Source organism: Canis lupus, chromosome 35 (genome assembly GCF_003254725.2).
Source record: "Canis lupus dingo isolate Sandy chromosome 35, ASM325472v2, whole genome shotgun sequence".
Taxonomy (NCBI): Eukaryota; Metazoa; Chordata; class Mammalia; order Carnivora; family Canidae; genus Canis; species Canis lupus.
The window spans coordinates 21,188,111-21,199,669 of record NC_064277.1 but is presented as its reverse complement, the minus strand read 5'-3'; positions in this window follow the sequence as shown (position 1 = coordinate 21,199,669).

Here is an 11,559-nt window from a genome sequence, read left to right as displayed (position 1 = left end):
AAACACTGGAAACTTACCTACCTGTTGAATACTTTCATTGGTACATGAAAACCCGAAGAGTCCAGTGGTCAATAAAAACGTTCAATTCATCTGACCAGGTTTTTTTTCAAACCCATTTCATGCTGGAAACTTTGGGGGATCGATACTTATTTCCAACAGAAATTGCATAGAATACACTGAAAATGTTAGTTTCACCCAAATCTATTATCATACACAAGCAAACTGAGGCCCAAAGTGATTACCTGTTTAGTTCATTTTATTTTTAGTCATCTAGAATTTTACCATTGTCCCTCATGCCCATGCACCTGTCCCCCCAGATATTTCTGATTGCTGCATTTTGACCCAAAATGGCTCAATGTGCTTTCATTGTCCTTCAACAAAGAGAAATAGCAACATTACAGATTTATACTTAGAAATAATTTCTAACCTATCCCCTATTCATCTCCTTTCCATGTACTTCCTAAAGATATGTTGCTGCAAATGTTGCTGGAGAAAATGTGTATTAACTGTGTATTCTTTGACTGTAGACTAGAGACTAAGGTCTTTTATCTGTCTTGGAATATGTATTTACATAGTCAGGTTTACTAGTTTCAAGTCCTGCTAACATGTAAGGAAATGACAAAGCATAAAGTCACCATGAAGTCACAAAATATCCTAAACGGTGACCAATATTAATGTATAAATGCATGTGTAATGCACACATCTCATTTTCCAGCTGGTGATTCCTATTACCCAGAAAGAGTCTCCTGGAAGAGAATTGTACAAGTTCTTTCCTTTTAGCCTGGAAACTGAAAGACATGGAAAATATCCATTTTGAGGAAGAGGTCACTTTTTATTATTGTGCATGACCCAGGGCAAGTGTCTTCATTTCCACTCTAAAGAATAAACCATTTCAAACTCACACTGAGGCCCTCACATAACCGATGAGAGCAGGGTACTATCAAGAACCTGAATAAGAAAGAGCTTGAGAATTGATTTTCTATGTTGCTGTGACCAATCTGCTTTTCATTAGTTCCACTAACATCAGTACTAAATATATAAAAACAAGAGTTGTGTGTGTGTGGTGTGGCATGGTGTGTTGTTCTGTTTTTGTTTTATCTTAACATCATATCACCCCCCACAATGCTGTAGCCTTCCCATGAAAGGGACAAACAGTCCTCATCCTTCTCTTACTTGTCTTCCAGACCAAAATTTCCCTGTTTGCCCAAGTCAGCAAATGCCTTATACATAGGAAGCACTAGACTTGGCTCCTGAAAATATTGCCTGCTTGTTAAATCACCCACACTGGATAGGCCCTTAAAAAGCCAGACATGCCTTGAAATTTACTGCCACAAGCATATAGATCTTTCTAAGACCTGCAGTTCTCAAGTCTTTTCCCCAAACAAGGCTCCCGATATTCATCCCTGCAGAGGGCAACCAAGAGCCATGCTGCTGGCCAGATCCATCCTTGCACCCCGAAGAAACAGTGAGCACGGATTGCCTGGCTTGGGCTTTTGTAGGACCTTGACAGCTAATCAGAGTCATGTGAATGGCTTTAAGCTGACCCATCTTTTCTTTTTAATTTAGCAGTATGAGCAACTGCTTGGGAAAGACCAATTAGGCTGACCCATCATTCCTTCAAAGGCTTGATTGTTCTGCTGCTTGGTCAAGTACACACACTACACATAGATAGGCTGGAGAAGCCATATTCATAACATAAATCTACAGGCATTCTGACTTTTACTGACTCCAGCCCACTCCTTCTCTGCGTAGGCAGATTCGGTCTTATTTGGCATCTCAAAGATTGGCCCAACCCATCAGAGCTCCTTTAGACCATCCTAGAACAGATTTATTTCATTAATTAACCCCCCTTTGCACAAATGGAATCTAACAGTCATAAGCCACAATGCTATTAGCTTGGTAGCAAAGAGTTGCATAGCTATGCAGTGACATTTTAAAAAATTTCCCAGCTGAAGTTATCTCGTGTGCTGTGTTACCATTTAGAGCACAGCAAATTTGCCTCAAAGCTGACAATGTCCTGTTCCTCATTACAGTATCCCACGACTGCACCATTAAACATTCACGCAGTGGGCAGACATGCAGGGGGCCCCTACACAATTGCCCCAATCAGGCATATCCAGCTTCAGTTCAATATAATACTGCCTGCTTCCATTGCCTTGAAAAGTAAATTAACTCACTATCTGAGAAAACACAGGTTTAAAATAAAATGTCTCTGAGATTTGTGGAGCTCACTGTAGAGCTTGTTTGCTACTGCTTCTTGCTCCCATGTAGCAGGTACTCTGTAAAGACCTACACTCCTGAACAATTTTCAAATTACCCTTAGCACACTTTAACTTCATTAATGGCATCTCACGATTTCAGGCCCACAGGGAACCACAGAGAACACAGGACAAACTGAAAAATTAAACCATATTATAATAACACCCGAGACCAGTGTTCTCAGGGAACGATCCCGGGACTAGCAGCATCAACATTAACAGCACCTGGAAAGTTGCTAGAAAAGCAAACTCCTGGGTCCTACTCCACAACTGCTGGCTCGCAAATCCTGGGTCTAGCCAGCTGTGTGCAATAAGCCCTCCAGGTGAGTCTGATGCAAGCTACATTGCCTTCGACATTCTGGAGGCTTATAAGATTTGCAAGTTATGACGACATATAACAGTGTCACTTCATTTCATAACAACTTTGTCAAATAAGCAGAGCAGATATTAGCTTCTCCAACTCCCTGAAGATGAAATTATACTTTAGAAAGGGAATTTGTTTGAGAGCATTCTGTTGCTAAATGTTAAAGCAAGACTAGGTCACAGGGTTTCTAGCTCAACATTCATTCTACTGCCTCCCCCTCCTTGACTAGCAAGGCAGCTACTAAATGGAGGCTCAGCTGGCCCTAGTGACTATCCTGGTTTGGCTGGCCAGGTAAAATCCGTAAAGGCCAAGCACCATGAAAGTAATTTTTTAAAAAATTTAGAAAATTGGATTAAGGACAGGGTACAAAGCTAAGGAATGAGGAGAATCCAAAATCCCAACAAAGACAGTATATGAGGTGAGAGAAAGCAGACACACCATAAAAAGTAGAAAAAAAAAAAAAGAAGAAGAAAAGGAGGAGAGCCCATTTAAAAGATGGAAGAGGGCCTGGCTTAAACATTTTTCTTAGGCCATGTGGTGAGAAGAAAAATCATTCAGATTCAGAACAATGTCTATGACAGATATGGAAGCCACAATTGTTTTGGCCCCAAACACTTTCAAGACAGTCCACTGCCCCCCCATTTATCTTTGCCTCTCAATTACCAAAAATCAGTGTTTCTAATAGTGATAGTAGACCAACTGTACAGAAGTATCAGATTGTTTAAAATTCAGACTTCTGAGCAACACATTAAATTGACCAGATCTGGGGATGGGGCACAGAATCACTCTATGCCATGTCTCAGGTGAGCTTTCTAATTTAAGGTTGCTAGCTAGACCAATGAGTTCATGATCTGTGTTAGTGTTGTCTCTGTGTGTGTGTGTATATGTGTGTTATGTGCACATGCATGAACTAAATAGGATTGGTGACTAAAAAGAGAAAACAAACTTCCTTCTTGACATCCAAGGAAGGCCAAGAAAAAGAGCTCTGGTTTGAACCCAGAGTAAAAAAAAAAAGTCAGACCCAGGACAAAATGGAAAAGCCCTTTGTGTGAGTGATCCCTATCTGAACTGAGTAACAAGGAAATAGCGTATATAATGGACCTATGTGGTCATGCCTGCTCAGACATATCACCATATTATGGTAAAAATAAATATTATTTGTTCTCAAAGTACAAATATTGCACAAATATATGTTATATTAAAATTATTCCCAGGCAGCATGATTCCATGGAGAAGTAAAGAGTAATTTATGGGTCCAAGGATAGAGTGTCTGGAATATCATCTTCCCTGCCTCACCCCAAGTCCCTCCTTCTAACTAACAGGATACAAAGTGCTCATGCAGTAACACAACTGGATAGATTTCTATTTGTGTGAAAGGTCCTGAGACTATTTCTTCATGCCATTCTCTGTCACTCAAATATTAAGAAAAAGTCAGAAAAAAACAAATATCTAATAAATAAATGAATTGGCCCAACCCATCTCAAGTCAATTCAATCTGCTCCAACTAATACTTTTTTTTTTTTTAATGCCTAAACCAATGTTCCCCAACATACGCTCCCAGGGTTTATGATTTAATTGGTTTGGGATGTGGTCTGGGCTTTGGAACTTTCAAAGATCCCCATCTGATTCCAATGTTCAGATAACTTAGGGAATCATAACTTTAAATTAATCACATAAAGTGAAAGTAAAGTGAGCACTGAGTATAGTACTCAAATGCAATTATTTTCTCTGTGTTAAGCCTTTCAGTGGGTCCACTTTGCATAGACTATGTTTTTGGTCTCATAGGGTGAACCTCAAGTCTTCAGCAAGAAAAGGCAGCCCTGACCATTGCTGATCTTTCCACGTTAACGTCTGTCTTCCTACCTAGCAATTCACACTCAAGAAATGGGAAAAGTGTCTGCCTTTCGTTCAGGTCACGATCCCAAGGTCCTGGGATCATATCCTGCATCGGGCTCCCTGCTCAGTAGGGAGTCTACTTCTCCCTCTCTCTCTTCCCCTGCTTGTGATCTCTCCTTCTCTCTCTCAAATAAATACATAAAATCTTTTTTAAAAAAATGTGAGACTTTTCCCATATGAAGATGTTCAACAATTATCTGTTGAATAAGTAAATGAAACTGAGAAAGTATTTCCCGAATGGATATCTAGAACCTCTCTAACATGCACAAGAGTAAAAACTGGGAGTGCTTTGTGGACTTGGGAGGCAGGGCAATATATTATTTATTTATTTAATTTACCAGCTGGTTTGCTGTCATTTTCAATCACCAATTATCAAATATACCAAATGCTTTGTTCTGAGGCTTAGTTTGTGTCAGAGCTACTAAGATGCGAGCCCTGATGATTGTCTTTCCAACTGCACTTCTTCTGCATGGTTCTTCCTCTTGTGTTGCCACCTTCTGGTTTCTGTAGCTTGCAGCCACACCTGCTCACATGCTGGCTTGGCAAGGTCTATCTTCAGTGGAAAATACCGTATCTCATCACTGTATAGAATGAAAATAGAAGTTGAACAAGAAAGAGGGGTGGGGGATCCCTGGGTGGCATAGCGGTTTGGCGCCTGCCTTTGGCCCAGGGCGATCCTGGAAACCTGGGATCGAATCCCACGTCGGGCTCCCTGCATGGAGCCTGCTTCTCCCTCTGCCTGTGTCTCTGCCTCTCTGTCTCTCTCTGTGTGACTATCATGAATAAATAAATAAAATATTAAAAAAAAAAAAAAAGAAAAAAAAGAAAGGGGTGGAATCGCACTTCCTTTCCCTTGGCCTTAGACACACAGTTTCAGAGATTAACACGTCAAATATACCGGGATCCAGAAACATACATCTCAAGGAAGTGCATGCATTTCTGTCATCCCTTTTCCTGGTTTGGTTGCTTTTCCTGAGAAGCCACGTCTCTGTCACACCCAGCCATATCCGGTCCAGCCTATCCAAAAATCTCAGAATAGCCACTCATGTATATCCAAAATAACAGCCTACAAATATCTTTCCCAGCAATTTGAGCAGGAACTCCAACCAAAACGTTGGTCACTGTCTCACCCACATTCTTCCTGACCTCTAGTGTTTGCTTGTTTGTTTGATTGATTGATTCCTGGCTACCCACTCTGTCTTAATGAAGGTCTGGTTCTATCTTTTCAAATGACATTAGATTGAAAGCAAGCAAAGTACATTATTCCAAACTACCTGAGAAAACATCGTTGCTCCACAAAGGGACTGAGTCTGTTGGGCTCTACAATAGAGATTTATTGTGACTCTTTAACTTAATAAAGTTACTTTGAGGGCAAAATAAACAGTCTTGGGAAAAAAAAGCATCAGAAATTGCTACCCCTGTGGAGAGCTGGCAGCCAGCCCTCTTGTCTATCCAAATATGTACTTACCATTGCCAAACACAAGATAGCACATTTATATCAAATCCATAAACTTTCTCTGGGCTTAATAGTGTGAATCTACTCAAATGTATGGCAAAAAGTAGATCTGAAATTAGAGGCACACCTCCCACCACTGACCAATACATCACATAGGAAAACATAAACACAGGTACATTCAGAAATTATATAATAAGGGCATGCTGGACTTATGCCATGTCATTTGACATTTTCCAGGAGATTTCAGAAGCTAATGTATTTGCTCCCAGTGACACTTGTAGATAATGTATTCGTTGTTAATGAAGACATAAAGAAACTGATCTGGAGCTGGTACATTTCACAAATTGAAGTGGCTTATTATGATATTTCAGGGAAGGTGTTTTTAGTTTTGTTGTAAATAGAATACCAAAGATGAACAGGCGTTTGTGCTTGGACATGAGCAAGCATACCAAGACAACACTGATATTTAAAAGTATCTGGACAAGGAAAGATCAGGTGAATACAAAAGAAGGTTTTGGTTTTTTTTTTTTTTTTTTTTTTTTTTTTTTGAGTATCTATTATGTACCGAGCCTTCTATGAAATGCTTACAGCATAAACTTCATACACTAGGCTTACATTTGCAATTGGCTTTCACCTTAATTCTTGAGAACCATACCAGAAAGGATTTGCTTAATATTTAAGGTATATTTTTATGTTTTTTAATAGATAAATGCCAGCTTATTTTTTACATAAAGTTTGTAATGTCCTTTCTGTTTGCGGTTGCAGGGCTGAATAAGGAGACTGAAGAGAGAGTAGGGGTGTAGGAAACTTCTTACCCAGTAAAGTCAGTAACACCATTAGTCAATTTGGACACTCCCAAATATGGCACCTTATAAACTTGTTTTTGAGGTTAATGATTTTCCCTTCAGGTTTACATTTTGCATCCAGTGTCTTTTTTCTTAAAGAGGCTAATTGTGTCAATGAGACTAAGCATAAACATGAGAACTTTTTTTAAGCCCCAAATAAGGAAGAATTGCTGAGATTTAAGAGTGCAATATTTTATTCTTCAGAAGTAGGGATAAGACTATTTATTATTTTAAACCTGGGATCTGAATGGCCTTTGAAAATAAGTAATGATGCAAATAGGTTATTGATTACCTCTCATACTACAGTCTGAGAGAGCAAGGATCTGGTTCCTCATTTGACCAGAAGGAAGGGATGATTTTTTTTTTAATGGAAATAAGTTTACAGTTTTTAAGTTATAACAGTAATGGTGATTTATTATAAAAATTCAAATACCAGAAGGTAAACACCAGAAGACTATTGCACATGGTATTAGATTGTTTACAGGTTAAATAAACAACCTCAAGAAGCCATAGCAATAATTATTATTCTCATAAATCTGGAAAAACATTTTCTGACTTATGTGGGAGTTAAAGGAAAATTGGGGCATATCAACATACAGGAAGAGAAGAGAGAATTAAAAAATGGGATGGATTCTATTCATAAATATATGAATTTACCACCCATTAAAATATCCACCACAAACAGCTGTTAAAAAATTGAGATAGTATAGGCAATGTTCTCACAACATGATGGGCACCAAGTGAATATTATTTCTCTATTCTCACCTTCTTTTTCACTGCCAAGAAACTGATATTATACTAACACTTCTTGAGCAACTTTTTAAAATGATCTCCCAAACCTTATATTTACAAAAAGCAAACAAATGAAAAAAAAGTTCAAGATAATTATTCATCAGAAAAATACAAATAAAGATGATATCACTAACAACCTGAAGAATGATAATTAATAATATAAAGGGTTGAGGAGAATGAAAACTCTTTTGAATTGTTGATGGGGCTATGACCTGGTACAATGACTTTAGAAAACTATTTGACAGCACCTATTAAATATATATACTCCATGACCTATAACTCCTTCTCTGAGTATATATACATTGTAATGAGTGTTTCGTCCTCCAAATTACATATACAACAGTTGTCACATAGTATCCCCTCAGTGGAAAAAAAAAACAAATATTCATCAACAGGAGCATAAATAAATTGTGGTACCTAACTAGAACAGAATCTTATTCAACCATAAAAAAGAATGAATGAAAGGTACACATAATAATGTAGGTGAACATCATGGACATAATGATGGAGAAAGAATTCAAGTTAAAAACATCCATTCTGGGGATCCCTGGGTGGCTCAGCAGTTTGGTGCCTGCCTTCGGCCCAGGGCACGATCCTGGAGTCCCAGGATCGAGTCCCACATCGGGCTCCTTACATGAAACCTGCTTCTCCCTCTGCCTGTGTCTCTGCCCCTCTCTCTCTCATGAATAAATGAATAAAATCTTTAAAATAAAAAAAAGATGTGGTTTGAAGTTTCAACTGTTTAAAAAAAACATCTGTTCTATATATATTTTTTATAGAATATTCAGAAAGAGGTAAAACAGAGTAATGGCTCCTCTTGGGGTATATACTGACTGTAGGGTGGGGTGGGAACCTTTCAGAGTGTTAGAAATGTTCTGTATCCTACTATGCATGGTGTTGAAAGAAGTTTATGCAATATGCAAAAATCCATTAAGATTTTCATTTAAAATCTGTGCACTTCAATATATACATGCATGATATAACTCAACAAAATCAAGCAGCTCAAAATGAAATCTGCGATCCAATTAAAGAAAAAAAAGAGAAATCTGAATCCAAATACTTTTCATCAACTTTTTGTTATAGTTTAATGTTGTTCCATGTTTATGTATCTCTTTATTTTGTAAATTTGAGAAAATTATAGCCTAGAAACTAGTAATTCCATACCCCAAAATATCTAACATATCTAATTGTTTTTATGAAATTGAAAAAAGAGCTCTAGTATAACAGAAAATATTTTTTTATGAGAGACAGTGCTCTCAATAATTCACACATTATTCTATTTTATTCTCAAATTAGACTTGTGAGGTAAATTCTACTATTAACTTTATTTTATAGATAAGGAAACTGATGCATAGAGGAGTTAAGGAGATTATGTAAGATTAGCTAGTAAATGATAAGGACAATGGCAGACTTTAGAATCTGCGGCTCTCTCAATCCAAAGATGATATAATTAAGCAGTCCACAGAACCGTCACAGGACTGACATAACTATTCAGATTTTATGGCAAATAAAAGACTAAGCAGACAATACTCCAATTCCCTCCATAGGTATTATTGTCTTCAAAAAGGTAAACGTATGATGCATTCTATCTTTAAGAGGTGAAGTTCTTCTGTAGCTTCTAGATCATTCTCCTATCAACTTGTTGAATATTTCCTCAACAACTCTCCTCAACCAATGGTGGAATGAGGTTTCTTCATTACTTCAACAACAGAGAACCTTTAGACACAATTTGTCTGCTTACTGATCACTTTTTCTCTGCTTTATTTCCTTGAGAAAACATCTAAGATCAAATGTAAGCTGTTTGTAGCCTTCGTTCACCTGTCAGTGAATGAACACATTGACGAATATTTCCCAAGTGAAGAAATAAGGCTGATTTCTCCTGGAAGGATGAGATATTGAGAAAGTGAAGATATGGCATGATTTTGCTAGACCTAGTGAAATAGGACATTAGGCTAACATTTTAAACCATACTCCTCCTATTTCCCCAGAGAAGAAAAAAAAAGACAAAAATGAAGCAATATTTTAGTGTTTCTAACATGTATATCTATTTCAGGTGACAATATCTTATTTGATCAATTTTTAAATAGTTTGCTATTTAACACGTAACTTTCCTTTTCTTAAACGTTTTGGTACATAAATACTACTTTCAAGGAAATTCTGGTATCCTTCTAACAAAGCATACTTACAAGAGGTGATATTCCCCACAGAACAAGCAAATGAGGAGTCTATTCATTGGTCTAAGAGCCAAGGTGACTGAAATTTAAATGGAGCCAGTGAGTTGCTTCTGCTAAGGCTTCACCTTGGCCCTAACAAAGTCAGACAGCAAGAGAGACTCAATAGAAGCAGAGTTGACATTAAGATTTTTCTTTTTCCTGGGATCCCTGGGTGGCGCAGCGGTTTGGCGCCTGCCTTTGGCCCAGGGCCGGATCCGGGAGACCCTGGATCGATTCCCACGTCGGGCTCCCGGTGCATGGAGCCTGCTTCTCTCTGCCTGTGTCTCTGCCTCTCTTTCTCTCTCTGTGACTATCATAAATAAATAAAAATTTAGAAAAAAAAAAAAAGATTTTTCTTTTTCCTATTTAATGGATGTGGCAGTGTTTTTCCTTTCCTCCAATTCTAATTTTCACTTCTAAATGAGTCTTAAAAAGAACACAACTTTATTTTCTTAGAGCAGTGTTAGGTTTATAACAAAACTGAGAAAAGGTACAGAGATTTCCTGTACACCCTCCTTCCCCAGGCACCCACAACCCCCTCCCCAGTATCCACATCTCCACCAGCACCATACATTTGTTATAATTGATGAACCTACATTGACACATCATTATCACCCAAAGTCCGTAGCGCATGTTACAATTCACTTTCAGTTTTGTACATTCTATGGGTTTGGACAGATGCGTAATGACACGTACTCATCATAATTCCGTACAGAGTATTTTCACTACCCTAAAACTCTCCTATGTTCCACCTATTCATTTCTCCCCCCATCCCAACTACCAGCTCTGGTGATCGCTAATCTTTCTACTGTCTCCATAATTTTGTCTTTTCCAGAATGTCATAGAGTTGAAATCATACAGAATGTAGCCTTTTCAAATTGGCTTCTTTTACTTAGTAAAATGCATTTAACATTCCTCCCTGCCTTTCCTGGTTTGATAGTTTCATTTCTATTTAGCACTGAATAATATTCCACTGTACACATGGACCATAATTTATTTCTCCATACACCTATTGAAGGACAAGTTTATGAATTATGCGTTGAGCTGCTATAAGCATTTGTGTGCAAGGTTTTGGTGTGGCCATATGTTGTATGGGTAAATACCAAGGAGAACAATTGCCGGATCATATGTTAATAGTATGTTTAGTTTTGTGAGAAACGGCAAACTGTCTTCCAAAGTGGCTGAACTATTTCACATTCCCACCAGCAACGAATGGAAGCTCCTGTTGCTCCACTAAGCGATTCCTGATGGAGGAAAATTTCTATGCATTTTATGCCTTAAGTAACCTGGATCTCTTTTTAAAGAGCTTATTGCGCCCCGTTTTGCTTTGCTCTTCTAATTATTGAACAATTAATGTCACCATTATTGATCACAATTTGTAGACCATGTTTATTTTTACCATTATATGCAATAATTTCATGTCCCTCTCCTAAGGGAATCATTCAATATGAAGATCAGAAACAAGACAATCTTGTTTTTGTTAAAAACAACACTTAAGAAAAATGCAAAGTTAAATAAAACAAATAATTCAGGAATAAAGCAGTAAGGAGGACTACCTGTTTCCCTGATTTTTATGACTCTAATGCCTTGGACTTGAACATTAATACAGCAGAGGCCTTCTCTGCACATGGCACATGCTGTTATTCTTCACAACAAATATCAGACATCCAGGAAGGAATGATTGCAATCTTAACTTTAAAAAGAGACAGAGGAAGAGAGAGAGAGAGATTCATGC